This window comes from Pseudophryne corroboree, chromosome 9 (genome assembly GCF_028390025.1).
Source record: "Pseudophryne corroboree isolate aPseCor3 chromosome 9, aPseCor3.hap2, whole genome shotgun sequence".
Classification (NCBI taxonomy): Eukaryota; Metazoa; Chordata; class Amphibia; order Anura; family Myobatrachidae; genus Pseudophryne; species Pseudophryne corroboree.
In genome coordinates, this window is record NC_086452.1 from 371,786,940 (window position 1) to 371,803,146 (window position 16,207).

The following is a 16,207-nucleotide window of genomic DNA, read 5'->3' on the forward strand; positions in this document are numbered from 1 at the left end:
TGCGCCGCAGCCATTTTCACTCCAGACTTGGAGAGTGAGGGAGAAAGACCTCTGTCTCTCTCTGTGGGTGGTGGCATCGGGTGGGGTTAGTGTCTGCTCTGTAGGGGTGCTGCTGCAGTCAATGTGGTGTCCCTGTGCTGTGTTAGGGGTGCTGTCCTGGCTGTCACTGTTTCATGTGCTGCAGCTGTACATGGGTGTTGCTGTCCTGGTTGTCACTGTGTTGTACAGGGGGAGGGGCACTGTAAAATATAGGGGTGCTGATGTCTTAATAACATTACACTGGCCCTGTCTGCTATAAAAATGTGGGTGCAGTTAAAAATTAAAAGCACACTGCTCCTGTATGCTGTCAAATATAGGGGTTCTGATGTCTTAATAACATTACACTGGTCCTGCCTTCTATAAAAAATGTGGGTGCAGTTGTTAAAAATGTAATCACACTGATCCTGTATGCTGTCAAATATAGGGGTGCTGATGTCTTAATAACATTACACTGGCCCTGTCTGCTATAAAAATGCAGGGGTGCAGTTCTTGAAAATTAAAAGCACACTGCTCCTGCATGCTGTTAAATATAGAGATGCTGATGTCTTAATAACATTACACTGGTCCTGTCTGCTATAAAAATTCAGGGGTGCAGTTCTTACAAATGAAAAGCACACTGGGCCTGTATGCCGTTAAATATAGGGGTGCTGATGTCTTAATAACATTACACTGGCCCTGTCTGCTATAAAAATTTGGGTGCAGTTCTTAAAAAATAAAAGCACACTGCTCCTGTATACTGTTAAATATTGGGGTGCTGATGTCTTAACATTACACTGGCCCTGTCTGCTATAAAAACTCAGGGGTGCACTTCTTAAAAATGTAAAGCACACTGCTCCTTTATGCTGTTAAATATAGGGATGCTGATGTCTTAATAATATTACACTGGCCCTGTCTGCTATAAAAACTGACGGTGCAGTTCTTACAAATTAAAAGCACACTGCTTCTATATGCTGTCAAATATAGGGGTGTTGATGTCTTAATAACATTATACTGACCCTGTCTGCTATAAAAATTGACGGTGTAGTTCTTACAAATTAAAAGCACACTGCTTCTATATGCTGTCAAATATAGGGGTGCTGATGTCTTAATAACATTATACTGACCCTGTCTGCTATTAATTTCGGGTGCAGTTCTTACAAATTAAAAGCACACTGGGCCTGTATGCCGTTAAATATAGGGGTGCTGATGTCTTAATAACATTACACTGGCCCTGTCTGCTATAAAAATTTGGGTGCAGTTCTTAAAAAATAAAAGCACACTGCTCCTGTATGCTGTCAAATATAGGGGTGCTGATGTCTTAATAACATTATACTGACCCTGTCTGCTATTAATTTCGGGTGCAGTTCTTACAAATTAAAAGCACACTGCTCCTGTATGCTGTTAAATATTGGGGTGCTGATGTCTTAACATTACACTGGCCCTGTCTGCTATAAAAACTCAGGGGTGCACTTCTTAAAAATGTAAAGCACACTGCTCCTTTATGCTGTTAAATATAGGGATGCTGATGTCTTAATAATATTACACTGGCCCTGTCTGCTATAAAAATTGACGGTGTAGTTCTTACAAATTAAAAGCACACTGCTTCTATATGCTGTCAAATATAGGGGTGCTGATGTCTTAATAACATTATACTGACCCTGTCTGCTATTAATTTCGGGTGCAGTTCTTACAAATTAAAAGCACACTGCTCCTGTATGCTGTTAAATATAGGGGTGCTGATGTCTTAATAAGATTACACTGGCCCAGTATGCTATAAAAATTCAGGGGTACAGTTCTTACAAATTAAAAGCACACTGCTCCTGTATGCTGTTAAATATAGGGGTGCTGATATCTTAATAACATTACACTGGCCCTGTCTGCTATAAAAATTCAGGGGTGCACTTCTTAAAATTTAAAGCACACTGCTCCTGTATGCTGTTAAATATAGGGGTGTTGATGTCTTAATAACATTGCACTGGCCCTGTCTTCTATAAACATTCAGGGGTGCAATTCTCACAACTTAAAAGCACACTGCTCCTGTATTCTGTAAGAATACAGGGGCACTGTGAAAATAAAGGGGCACTGTTCTGTGTGCTGTAATAAGAAAGGGGTGCTGTCCTGTGAAATGGAGAACAACAATTTGGAGGAAAAATGAGTGGAAGATCAGGAACCACTTCCAGTTCCTAGTACTAATGCTGAAGCTGCTGCTGCCTCCAGTCATGACATTGATGATGCAATTCCATCAACATTGTCTGTTAAGGTTGATGCCCAATGTCATAGAGGGCGTGTAAAATCCAAGACGCAAAAATTAATAATCAGAAAATAAAAGAAATTATCTGACGAGAAACGTAAAATTGGCAATATGCCATTCACGACACGTAGTGGCAAGGAAAGGCTAAGATCTTGGCCTATGTTCATGACTGGTGGCTCAGCTTCTCATGTGGATGGAAGCCCTCCTTTCTCTCAAAAAATGAAAAAAATTAAGCTTGTTAAAGCACAGGAAAATACAACTTTGCGTTCAGAGATTTCACAAATCTCCAAGGAGAGTCTAAGTGTGTCCGCAGTTCTATCTGCAGGTCCACTGCTGGAAAGACACCCTCCTTGCCACAAGTTGACTTATTCTCCCCCCGCTAACCACAGCTCACCATCGTATGGATCAACTATAACTACATCTACTGCCGCTGTGCCTAAAAAAGCCCCGTCAGCAGACATCTTAACGCGGACTTGCTGCCGCCTCCCCCTCGGGTACATCGTGAGAAGGGGAACATCTGCAACCTTCCTGACATTGCGTCACTTCTGCCTGACTATTGACGGGAATCAGCGTCTCTGTCCTAAACGAGTGCTAGTCACTCCTACAACAACGGAGGTGAGCAACATCCATTTCTTATATGTAATCACAAACTGAGCTCTAATTCAAAGTATACTAGTATACCAACTTGGGACATTACCAGCAATATCTACACGAAATTGGACTGCTATTTTGGTTACATTAGTTTAAGCATCATCAGTTAATCTATCTGATAATAATTTGCCTACTCACTGCTGATTTTATAAAAGTTTTATAATGTAACTAATTATATGTATAATAAATCTGTGAATTTTAAGCACTACTTAATTGTTTCATTATACAAAGTTTTTTCTGTTTTATCTGTCTAATGGTGTCCAGATTGCCCTTAGGAGCAGCAGGACCTTTGATATAGGTGCTTTCTTAAGAGTATATACATATGTACACACAATTTTAATTTATTCAGCGCCCAATACTAGTAAAAGGATAATTATCCTATAGTTTTTTAAGGAACGTCAGTATCCTTTAGGCCATGTCACTGGCATGACTGACGAGACATCTCCTAACTGGCATTCCTCCTACTGCTGCTGATTCCGCTGCTGTTGTTGCTGCTGGGAGTTAATCGTCATCCCAGAGGGGAAGTTGGAAGACCACTTGTACTACTTCAACTAAGCAATTGACTGTCCAACAGTCCTTTGCGAGGAAGATGAAATATGACAGCAGTCATCCTGTTGCAAAGCGGATTACTGAGGCCATAACAACTATGCTGGTGTTAGACGTGCATCCGGTATCCGCCAATAGAGTAGTGGGATTAAGGAAGTTGATAGACATACTGTGTCGCCGTTACCAAATCCTGTCTAGATTACAGTTCACTAGGAAAGCGATTGCTGGACTGTACAGGGACATTAAGAAAAGAGTTGTCAGTGTCCTGAAAAATGCGGTTGTACCCAGTGTCCACTTAATCGCTGACATGTGGAAAAGCGAAGCAGTGCAAACTAAGTACTACATGACTGTGACAGCCCACTTGGTAGATGTATTGCCTCCCGTAGTAACAACAGCAGTGGCACTGGTAGCAGCATCTCATAAACACCAACTCGTTCCTAGTTAGGCTACGCTGTGTATCGCCAGTTTCCGTAAGACGCACACCACTGACAACCTCTTACGGAAACTGAGGGACATCATCACACAATGGCTTACCCCACTTAGACTCTCATGGGGATTTGTGATATCGGACAATGCCACCAATATTGTGCGTGCATTAGATCTGGGCAAATTCTGGAACATCCCATGTTTTGCACATGCAATTAATTTGGTGGTGAAGAATTTTTTTAAAAATGACAGGAGCGTGCAGGAGATGCTGTCAGTGGCCCGACAAATTGTGGGCCACTTTCAACATTCAGCCACTGTGTGCCGAAGACTGGAGCGCCAGTAAACACTTCTGAACCTGCCCTGCCATCACCTGAAGCAAGAGATGGTAACGAGGTGGAATTCAGCACTCTATATGCTTCAGAGGACGGAGTAACAGCAAAAGGCCATTCAAGCCTACACATCCACCTACGATATAGGCAAAGTAGGGGGAATGCAGCTGACTCATGTGTATTGGAGAATGATTGCCGTGTTGTGCAAAGTTCTCCAACCCTTCGAACTTGCCACATGTGAAGTCAGTTCAGACACTGCTAGCTTGAGTCAGGTCAATCCCCTCATCTGACTTTTACAGAAGCAGCTGGAGAAATTGAAGGAGGAGCTAAGACAGAGTGATTCCGCTAAGTATGTGGGACTTATGGATGGAGCCCTTCATTCGCTTTGCCAGGATTGAAGGGTGGTCAATCTGTTGAAATCGGAGCACTACATTTTTGCCACAGTGCTCGATCCTAGGTTTAAAGCCTATGATGTATCTCTCTTCCAGCAGACACAAGTCTGCAGAGGTGCAAAGACCTGCTGGTGAGACAATTGTCAACTCAAGTGGAACGTGACCGGTCAACAGCTCCTCCTTCACTTTCTCCCGCAACTGGTGCTGCGAGGAAAAGGATAAAAATTCCTAGACCACCCACTGGCAGTGATGCAGGGCAGTCAGGAGCAAGTGTTGACATTTGGTCTGGACTGAAGGACCTGCCAACGATTACTGACATGTCTACTGTCACTGCATATGATGCTGTCACCATTGAAAGAATGGTGGAGGATTATATCGGTGACAGCATCCAAGTAGGAATGTCAGACAGTCCGTACGTATACTGACAGAAAAAAGAGGCAATTTGGAGGCCCTTGCACAAACTGTCTTTATTTTATCCCCCCCCCTCCAGTGTGTACTCTGAAAGAATGTAGTGCAGCCGGTAACCTTGTCAGCGAACGGCATAGGAGGTTACTTCCAAAAAATGTGGAAAAGATGATGTTCATCAAAATGAATTATAAATTCCACGAGGAAGACCTTTACCAGCAATTACCTCCAAAATGTACAAAGGGACCTGTGATGGTGGATTCCAGTGGGGACGAATTTATAGTCTGGGATGTGAAGAAGAGGATGTATACACTTATGGGGGTTAGGAATCAGATGCTGATGATGACATCATGTCTATTTAAAGCACTAAAGCCAGTTTGTGCACCGCCCATTGTCAGCTTGTTTTGTGGGAGTCCAAACAAACTAATCATTTCAGCCACAAGTGACAGTCCCTGTCGCTGAAATGATTGGTTTGTTAAACTGTGCATATCCTGTTTAATATATACAACATAAGCATGGGTGGGAGGGTCCAAGGACAAATCCATCTTGCACCTCTTTTCTTTGCATTTTGTGCTCTTTGGAGCATTTTTTGTGCATAGTTTATAAAACTGCCATCTTGTCTGCCACTGCAGTGCCACTCCTAGATGTGCCACGTGTTTGTGCCGCCTACTACAGTCGCTTAGGTTGGTCATCCAGCGACCTTGGTGCAATTTTTTGGCCTAAAAACAATATTGTGAGCTGTGAGGTGTTCAGAATAGACTGGAAATTAGTGGAATTAATGTTATTGAGGTTAATATTACTGTAGGAACAAAAACACCCCCAAATTCTGTTATTTTAGCTGTTTTTATGATTTTCTCAAAAAAAATACAGATCCAAAACCAAAACCCGCAAGGGTGGTTTTGGCAAAACTAATCCAGGTCCAAAACCAAAACACAATACCTGAAAAATTGCCCGGTGCACACCCCTAATAATTATTGATTTTCTTTTATTGATTTTAAACTGAACTGAAAACTGAATATGAACCAAAACACTGAGAATGGTTTTACCAAAATCAAAACATGATGATGAATTAGAACCAAAACCAAAAGAGGGATCCGGGCAAATCTCTACTTTGCTGTGTTTTTGTACTAATGCTATGTTATGGATAGCTGTTTTGTATTATACTTAGGGGTCTATAAACTAAGAAGATAATGTTCATAAAAATGTATTATAAATTCTTCCAGGAGGACCTTTACCAGCAATTGCTTCCAGAAAGTACACAGGGACCTGTGATGGTGTATTCCAGTGGGGACGAATTAATACTCTGTGAGGAGGATGTACACACTGAAAGGGGTGAGAAATCGGAGGATGAGGACGACATCTTGCCTCTATAGAGCCAGTTTGTACAAGGAGAGATGAATTGCTTCTTTTTTGGTGGGGAGCTTAATTGCTTCTTTTTGTGGGTGCCCAAACAAAGCAATTATTTCAGCCACAGTCGTGTGGCAGACCCTGTCGCTGAAGTGATTGGTTTGTTAAAGTGTGCATGTCCTGTATATACAACATAAGGGTGGGTGGGAAGGCCCAAGGACAATTCCATCTTGCACCACTTTTATTTTCTTTGCATTATGTGCTCTTTGGGGCCTAGTTTTTAAAACTCCTATCCTGTCTACCACTGCAGTGCCACTCCTAGATGTGCCAGGTGTTTGTGCCACCCACTTGTGTCGCTTAGCTTAGTCATCCAGCGACCTCGGTGCACCTCTTTTTTTCTTTGCATTATGTGCTCTTTGGGGCCTAGTTTTGAAAACTGCCATCCTGTCTGCCACTGCAGTGCCACTCCTAGACTGGAAATGAGTGGAAATGAATGTAAGTGAGGTTAATAATACTGTAGGATGAAATGACCCCCAAATTCTGTGACTTTAGCTGGTTTTGTATTTTTTTCCAAAAATCATCCAGATCCAAAACCAAAACCAAAACCCGAAAGGGTGGTTTTGGCAAAATAAATCCAGATCCAAAATACGAGTGTGGATCCAGATCCAAAACCAAAACACAAAACACAAGAAGTGACTGACGCAGTTTTTAAAAAAAATAAAAGCAACAATAACTATCATGAAAACTCAAACCTGTATAACATGTAGTTAATTTAGCAACTATTTTAATTCATTTGGGATAAGACAGTAAGACAATTATAACAATTTAAAAATAACTGTGGAAATCTGCCAAAGGCTTATTAAGAGACACTCAAGACTGAATAGGTTACTTGTCTTTCATATCTTTCAGATTCTGAAGAGGACAGAAGCCTGCACATGAAGGACGTGGCAAGACACAGTGCCTGACGTACAGCACCTTTTTGTGAGATGGACAGTGAAATGCTGATTTGGCAAATATAAAAACATAGCCTGTACTGTGCCAGGACGAAATACTGTTTCTATCAAGTCAATTGAACAAAGGCCTTTTATAGACAGTGTAATTGAGGCTACCTGATTTCGCTGGAATACTGAGGTACATAATAGGGGTTCTGGAACTACAGACAGAGAGAAAATTCACATGGAATAAGTGAAGTACTTTGCTGGGAGGTGGACATGGTTTCTGGAGGTTATTCCCAAAACGGCAGACAATCTCTGGCAGCTAATAAAAGAGGCATTTATGTGATATGTCAGCGGTTAGTGCAAAGTTTAAAAGAAATGAGATCATGTGGCCAGATAGCATTCTTTGCCTGTCCCTGAGGGGTAGGAGTCATTCTGTTATTACTAGGAGCCATTGTTGTTACTGCTATTTTACTAAATAAAATGTGACACAGAATTGTTAAGTGATACTTGTGTGATTGTTGCTATGAAAATTGTGTCTTTTTTACCTTCTGAATGGACAGGATTACAGGACACACTTAGAATATACATGTGTAATATGACTATTGGGGCAGGGTCTCAAAAATCATTCAAATAACCAATGTGCAGCAGTAGATCTGACATGACCACGTAGGGTCAAGTTATGTATCGGATCACTCAAACAGCAATTAACCTGTTAAAGGTTTAGACTTGAATGTTCTATCTTGGCTTTGTATTCAAATACATTAACTCATCCGTCAAATTGTGACCACGAGTAAAAGAGCTGATTTAACATCTTGGATTACAGCTAAGAACATGATCGTGTTAATTTAAATGGTTGTAAATACCCTTCTAACATGAAATAGATATGTTCTGCTCTGTGTGTTGCAACAAAATATAGCACATTGGTTAAATATATAATGTATGAAGTTGGTTGTTATCGATAAATATATATTTTGCTTCCCAGCTTCTCAAGGCATTAGCAAAGAAAGACCTAGATCTTCATTCCCTGCGATCAATGGAAACCCTTTTCTCATTCTCCATCATACCGCCTTCAGATGTAGTACGGGTTGAGTATCCCTTATCTAAAATGCTTGGGACCAGAGGTATTTTGGATATCGGATTTTTCCGTATTTTGGAATAATTGCATACCATAGTGAGATATCATGGTGATGGGTCCTAAGTCTAAGCACAGAATGCATTTATGTTTCATATACACCTTATACACACAGCATGAAGGTAATTTTATCCAGTATTTTTTATAACTTTGTGCATTAAACAAAGTGTGTCTACATTCACTCAATTCATTAATGTTTCATATACACCTTATACACACAGCCTGAAGGTCATTTAATACAATATTTTTAATAACTTTGTGTTTTAAACAAAGTTTGTGTACATAGAGCCATCAAAAAACAAAGGTTTCACTATCTCACCCTCACTCAAAAAAGTCCGTATTTCGGAATATTCCGTATTTCGGAATATTTGGATATGGGATACTCAACCTGTATTTTCATTGCAACCTGTTTCATTTGGCTACAAGAGTCAGCAAACGTTCAGTCAAATATAGCACTCTCCAATGTGAAAATTCTGATATTGGGGTTGCTATGGAATGCTTGGGATTCACTTTTTTTTTGTAAAGCAGAACAATCATCATTATCAACTCCTAACTTGGACCCAGGAAGTTGATATTATGACTTTAACATTTTGCCCTGGTCCTTTCTGTATACCGTAAGTTGATAATGATTGTTGGCATGTTTTTGCTTCAGACACAACTATGCTCTTTTTTACAAGTTGCAAGATACTACTCTAAATAAATAATGTAAACACGCAAGTATGAACCCAGCATGCATGAACCCAGTGCTTCTTTACGTCCAACTCTAAATTAGGCCATTTGTATATTCAACTGAGTATCAGCCATTGTGTAGCCCAGAAAACAAGTCTTACATAGTTGCAAAGGTATTAACTAAATATATAACTTAATAACTTTGGAGATAAATAAATTTACTTTGCAGGTAATTTATTTTCTGCACTGAGTGATAAATAAAAATCATCTTGAATAATTCTACATCAATAAAAGATTCCAATCTTAAACTTTAATCATGAAATCAATTTATAAAAGGAGCCATGTGGGGTTTGCTCTGCCACGTGTTCATGCAACAAAATGGATTTTTGTACAAAGCTATTTTATTTCTTCCAAATTACTAAATTAAACCATGGATTAAAGTCTAACCTGAGCCAAGATCCCGTCCATACTACATATCAGCTTGGAGTAATACGCTAGAGGACACCCTAGCTAATTATAATATGTGATGAGTTACATGAGGAGATAGAAAGCGTTGATTGCCTGAAAGGGTTTTAATCAGTGCATTTACAGTATGTGATTTTAATTGAAATGTACTGTCAAGTATTTGATTGATGTTCTTTTTATTTCAAGTTTGATCTCATCAGTATAATTCACCTACACGGAGGTCCAAAATATATTCACCTTTCACGTCAGAAGCAGTAACCTTTGAAATTCAATGTCTACATTTTTATGTTGGATATTTTACTAACAACAAAAAGATTACAAATGGTAGAAAATATGAAGCCAATAAAAGGTCAATTACTGGTCAATTGCAGATTTGTCTCAGTAATGCGTATTATATATATTTTAACATTTTTATATATATATAGTACCTACATATAATGCATTGCAAATGAATACTTAGGAGCAGATTTAACAACGAATGATATTCTTGTTATCACTCGTTGCGAATGACAAATGGTACTCCAGCCAATCAGCTCCTAACTGTCATGTTTAAAAAAATAATGACAGGAGCTGATTGCCTGGAGCACCATTTATCATTCGTAATGAGTGATAACAAGAATATCACTTGTTGTTAAATCTGCCCCTTAATCACTTGTGAAGTTGACCTGCATGGGTCTTGTACAAAAAGAGCCTTATACTGGACCCATGTGAGGTAAACTCATACTTACTTACTCTCCCAGAACCTGCTGAGACTCCGGATTTTTTGGGTAGTCCCCGGCAGCCCCCGAATAGTGGACACACCTCCCACATTCCTCCCACTTGCTAGTGAAGTGGACAGTATGGGTAGATTAAGATAGGTAATTCTGCTGTACTTGGGGAGGGGGTTGGGCCTAATGATGCTTTTCTATGACAGTCGTGTCTTTTTGGACCAGCTTCTAAGCAAATATATGCTAACTGCATAATTTTCCTGCAAGAGGGTGGGGCCTAATGACAGAAATAGCACAGCCCTGCTCTGTTCCCGCATACCTACATCTCCTCTCCAGGCTTCTCCTGAGAGGAGACTATTACAGTAGGTAAGTATGGGTAAACCTGACACTCAGTCTGGGGCATGCCTAAATGATTATCATTAGATCATTTTTGGGCTTCAGAGTTGTTATGGGACTAATATGTAGCATTATTAGAAGAAATAAAGCAGTGTGTGTCCAGAATTCATTGTTCCTGAAAATAAACTAGGACAGTTGTCACCTGACTGTGATCTTTGAGTGCACCAGTGCATCTCTATAAACAAATTTACATACTATTGAGTATACTGATTTACAATGACCAAAGGTCCTGGCAATGTCTTTTAGAAACTACTGTGTGTATGGTGTTTATTGCAACAATACTTGCTTTGAAATCTTCCAAATCATCTGACCTAGGATGAGATGTATCAAGCCTTGGAGAGAGCTAAAGTAGAGAGAGACAAAGTACCAACCAGCTCCTACATGTCAATTTTCAAACACAACTTGTAAAATGACAATTAGAAGCTTGCTGACTGGTTCTTTTTCTCTCTCTGCTTTATCTTTCTACAAGACTTGATTCATATTGGCCTTAGTGTGGTGCAATGTCTACGCCACTCCTTTGGATACAGATTTTCCAGGGAGTTTTGCTGCCCCTCAAAGATGAAGGTGGAAGCCAGAATCCCCTTTGGGTATATAGAACTTAGGTATGTTCAAATATTAGTTCCAAAGGATGTCAGTGTGGGAGGTCCTTGGTTGTGTAGTCTTCTTTTAGTAGGAGTGGTGTATGCAAAATGAAATGGAGACAGCTCTATCATAGGATGGATTTCTAAATTATTAATGTTTTATTGATATAAAAAGTTTTTCAGCAGGCAATAAAGAAGTGGTTTTCATTGATACAATGCGTTTCAAAGGTCACTGTTAACTTCTTTAGATCATGGAAGCATAATGCGATTGTGGGTGGATGGGATCTGGGCTTTGGAATCAATCCTGAGATTTTCCAATCAACCTGCCCGGTGCTCTGACCAGAGTGGACATCAATGTACGCCGCAATGGAACTAAATTATATTGATTGATTGAAAAATCTCAAAATTAATTCTAAAGCCCCTAAGTAATATGTTAATTTTATATACTTGAAATAGTTGTTTCCCTTAATTACAGTATATCATATAAAGTACACCAATTTTTGTGTATCTAGGTTTGAAAGCTTTTATCAGTGACTGAGGTGATGCTCATAATATAGCACACTCTAATAATTTCAAAAATCTAAATAAAAAAAAAGTTTAGAACAAATATTAAAAATGGAAATTAAAAACAATATGTGAAACTTTATTGTACACAATTATTAAGCTAAAGTGGTTGATAATTGATATTATATTATACAGTATGATTTTAAGGACACTCAATTTATACATTTATTTGATAAACTTTTCCTTCTTGTATTTTCTTTTTTTGCTTGTGCATTGTTTATTAATCTGTTATCTGGAAATTTGTATAAGGAAATTAGTAGACATTTGAGCTACACAGTAGGACAGCGTGACTGCCAAGCATTGACAAATATGATACACTTCACCTGCCTCTAAGGACATCCTGAAGTCTACTGTGCTAAGAACATATCTTATTAGTGACATAACTAAACTTATAGGTACCTGTAGTTTATAGAAGTGCGCAGTTTACAATTACCTGCATTTCACATTATAGCAAAGTTAAAATATGTATTTATGGCATGTATGTATGTATGTATGTATGTATGTATGTATGTATGTATGTTTGGTCTTCATAGTCTCTTACATTGCTTGATGGATCTGGACTAAACTTGGTACACATACCCTTCATTATCCAACTTAAAATACTGGCAGGGCTTAAACTAAAAAAAATCCACCCCTTTTGGGGCCAGGGCCATATATTAAACTGTATATGAAATACATTGGTCTGTTTGGGATGAAACCAATGCAAGGTGTTCCAGTTGGATCCTGGATAGGTTTTAGGGGGGTTAGGATTTCAGTTGGACCTCACAGTGGAATGTGCCAGGTAGAACTTTGACCCAGGGAGCCTGTTCTGGGCGTTCCACTGGATGGATTTGGAAGAAAACTTCACATACTGGTAACATTGGATTCCAGAAGACATATTAGTGTGTTGGGGTCCCAATTGGACTTCCTGTTTGTGTATGCTGGTCAGAAATTTGACCCGGGGAGCCTGTTCTGGTCCTTCTACTGGATGTATTTGGATGACAACTTTAATGATCTGTAATAACTGACAGACATGATCATAATTCAATAACCTGAAATAACTGACTAAAATAACCATAAATCAATGTACTAAAATAACTGACAGAAATGGAGGTGGGAAGACAAAAAATGTGTACCCAAAGTCTTGGAATAGCGACAACCCAAATACAAAAATGACACTGGGCAGCCTCATGTGTGTGTTGGACGAGCTACTTAACTACTAATTATTTTTAATATGTTGACAGTCACATCCAACTCATTGATGACTTAGGGGGACATGTACTAAGCAGTGATAAAAGTGGAGAAGTGAGTCAGTGGAGAAGTTGCCCATGGCAACCAATCAGCATTGAAGTAACATTTATAATTTGCATACTACAAACATATACAGAGCTGCTGATTGTTTGCCATGGGCCACTTCTCCACTGGCTCACTTCTCCACTTTTATCAGTGCTTAGTACATGTCCCCCTTAATAACTGGAAAATATCAACCCAGGTACTTCAGCTAGTGTACCATAAAAGCCAAAGGAATATATTTTTTGTATATTCTGTTTTTATTAAGATTTCCAAATGGTCAAATGCACTATAAACATTATTCTTTTACATAAAAGCATATAAAAAAATCATTCCAATAAGCGAATCAGGATAGTTTACAACAAAAATCAAACATATTTATGTAAAATAGTGATGTGCACCGGAAATTTTCCGGGTTTTGTGTTTTGGTTTTGGATTCGGTTCCGCGGCCGTGTTTTGGATTCGGACCCTTTTTGCCAAAACCTCCCTGAAAATTTTTTGTCGGATTCGGGTGTGTTTTGGATTCAGGTGTTTTTTTTACAAAAAACCCTCAAAAACAGCTTAAATCATAGAATTTGGGGGTCATTTTGATCCCATAGTATTATTAACCTCAATAACCATAATTTACACTCATTTTCAGTCTATTATGAACACCTCACAATATTATTTTTAGTCATAAAATTTGCACCGAGGTCGCTGGATGGCTAAGCTAAGCGACACAAGTGGCCGACACAAACACCTGGCCCATCTAGGAGTGGCACTGCAGTGTCAGGCAGGATGGCACTTCAAAAAAATTGTCCCCAAACAGCACATGATGCAAAGAAAAAAAGAGGCGCACCAAGGTCGCTGTGTGACTAAGCTAAGCGACACAAGTGGCTGATACAAACACCTGGCCCATCTAGAAGTGGCACTGCAGTGTCAGACAGAATGGCACTTCAAAAAAATAGTCCCCAAACAGCACATGATGCAAAGAAAAAAAGAGGCGCAATGAGGTAGCTGTGTGACTAAGCTAAGCGACCCAAGTGGCCGACACAAACACCTGGCCCATCTAGGAGTGGCACTGCAGTGTCAGGCAGGATGGCACTTCAAAAACATTGTCCCCAAACAGCACATGATGCAAAGAAAAAAAGAGGCGCACCAAGGTCGCTGTGTGACTAAGCTAAGCGACACAAGTGGCCGACACAAACACCTGGCCCATCTAGGAGTGACACTGCAGTGTCAGACAGGATGGCACTTCAAAAAAATTGTCCCCAAACAGCACATGATGCAAAGAAAAATGAAAGAAAATAGAGGTGCAAGATGGAATTGTCCTTGGGCCCTTCCACCCACCCTTATGTTGTATAAACAGGACATGCACACTTTAACGAACCCATCATTTCAGCGACAGGGTCTGCCACACGACTGTGACTGAAATGACTGGTTGGTTTGGGCCCCCACCAAAAAAGAAGCAATCAATCTCTCCTTGCACAAACTGGCTCTACAGAGGCAAGATGTCCACCTCATCATCATCCTCCGATTCCTCACCCCTTTCACTGTGTACATCCCCCTCCTCACAGATTATTAATTCGTCCCCACTGGAATCCAGCATCTCAGATCCCTGTGTACTTTCTGGAGGCAATTGCTGGTGAATGTCTCCACGGAGGAATTGATTGTAATTCATTTTGATGAACATCATCTTCTCCACATTTTCTGGAAGTAACCTCGTACGCCGATTGCTGACAAGGTGAGCGGCTGCACTAAACACTCTTTCGGAGTACACACTGGAGGGAGGGCAACTTAGGTAGAATAAAGCCAATTTGTGCAAGGGTCTCCAAATTGTCTCTTTTTCCTGCCAGTATACGTACGGACTGTCTGACGTGCCTACTTGGATGCGGTCACTCATATAATCCTCCACCATTCTTTCAATGGTGACAGAATCATATGCAGTGACAGTAGACGACATGTCAGTAATCATTGCCAGGTCCTTCAGTCCGGACCACATGTCAGCACTCGCTCCAGACTGCCCTGCATCACCGCCAGCGGGTGGGCTCGGAATTCTTAGCCTTTTCCTCGCACCCCCAGTTGCGGGAGAATGTGAAGGAGGAGCTGTTGACGGGTCACGTTACGCTTGACTTGACAATTTTCTCACCAGCAGGTCTTTGAACCTCTGCAGACTTGTGTCTACCGGAAAGAGAGATACAACGTAGGTTTTAAATCTAGGATCGAGCACGGTGGCCAAAATGTAGTGCTCTGATTTCAACAGATTGACCACCCGTGAATCCTGGTTAAGCAAATTAAGGGCTCCATCCACAAGTCCCATATGCCTAGCGGAATCGCTCTGTTTTAGCTCCTCCTTCAATGTCTCCAGCTTCTTCTGCAAAAGCCTGATGAGGGGAATGACCTGACTCAGGCTGGCAGTGTCTGAACTGACTTCACGTGTGGCAAGTTCAAAGGATTGCAGAACCTTGCACAATGTTGAAATCATTCTCCACTGCGCTTGAGTCAGGTGCATTCCCCCTCCTTTGCCTATATCGTGGGCAGATGTATAGGCCTGAATGGCCTTTTGCTGCTCCTCCATCCTCTGAAGCATATAGAGGGTTGAATTCCACCTCGTTACCACCTCTTGCTTCAGATGATGGCAGGGCAGGTTCAGGAGTGTTTGCTGGTGCTCCAGTCTTCGGCACGCGGTGGCTGAATGCCGAAAGTGGCCCGCAATTCTTCGGGCCACCGACAGCATCTCTTGCACGCCCCTGTCATTTTTTAAATAATTCTGCACCACCAAATTCAATGTATGTGCAAAACATGGGACGTGCTGGAATTTGCCCAGATGTAATGCACGCACAATATTGCTGGCGTTGTCCGATGTCATAAATCCCCAGGAGAGTCCAATTGGGGTAAGCCATTCTGCGATGATGTTCCTCAGTTTCCGTAAGAGGTTGTCAGCTGTGTGCCTCTTATGGAAAGCGGTGATACAAAGCGTAGCCTGCCTAAGAACGAGTTGGCATTTGCGAGATGCTGCTACTGGTGCCGCCGCTGCTGTTCTTGCTGCGGGAGGCAATACATTTACCCAGTGGGCTGTCACAGTCATATAGTCCTGAGTCTGCCCTGCTCCACTTGTCCACATGTCCGTGGTTAAGTGTAC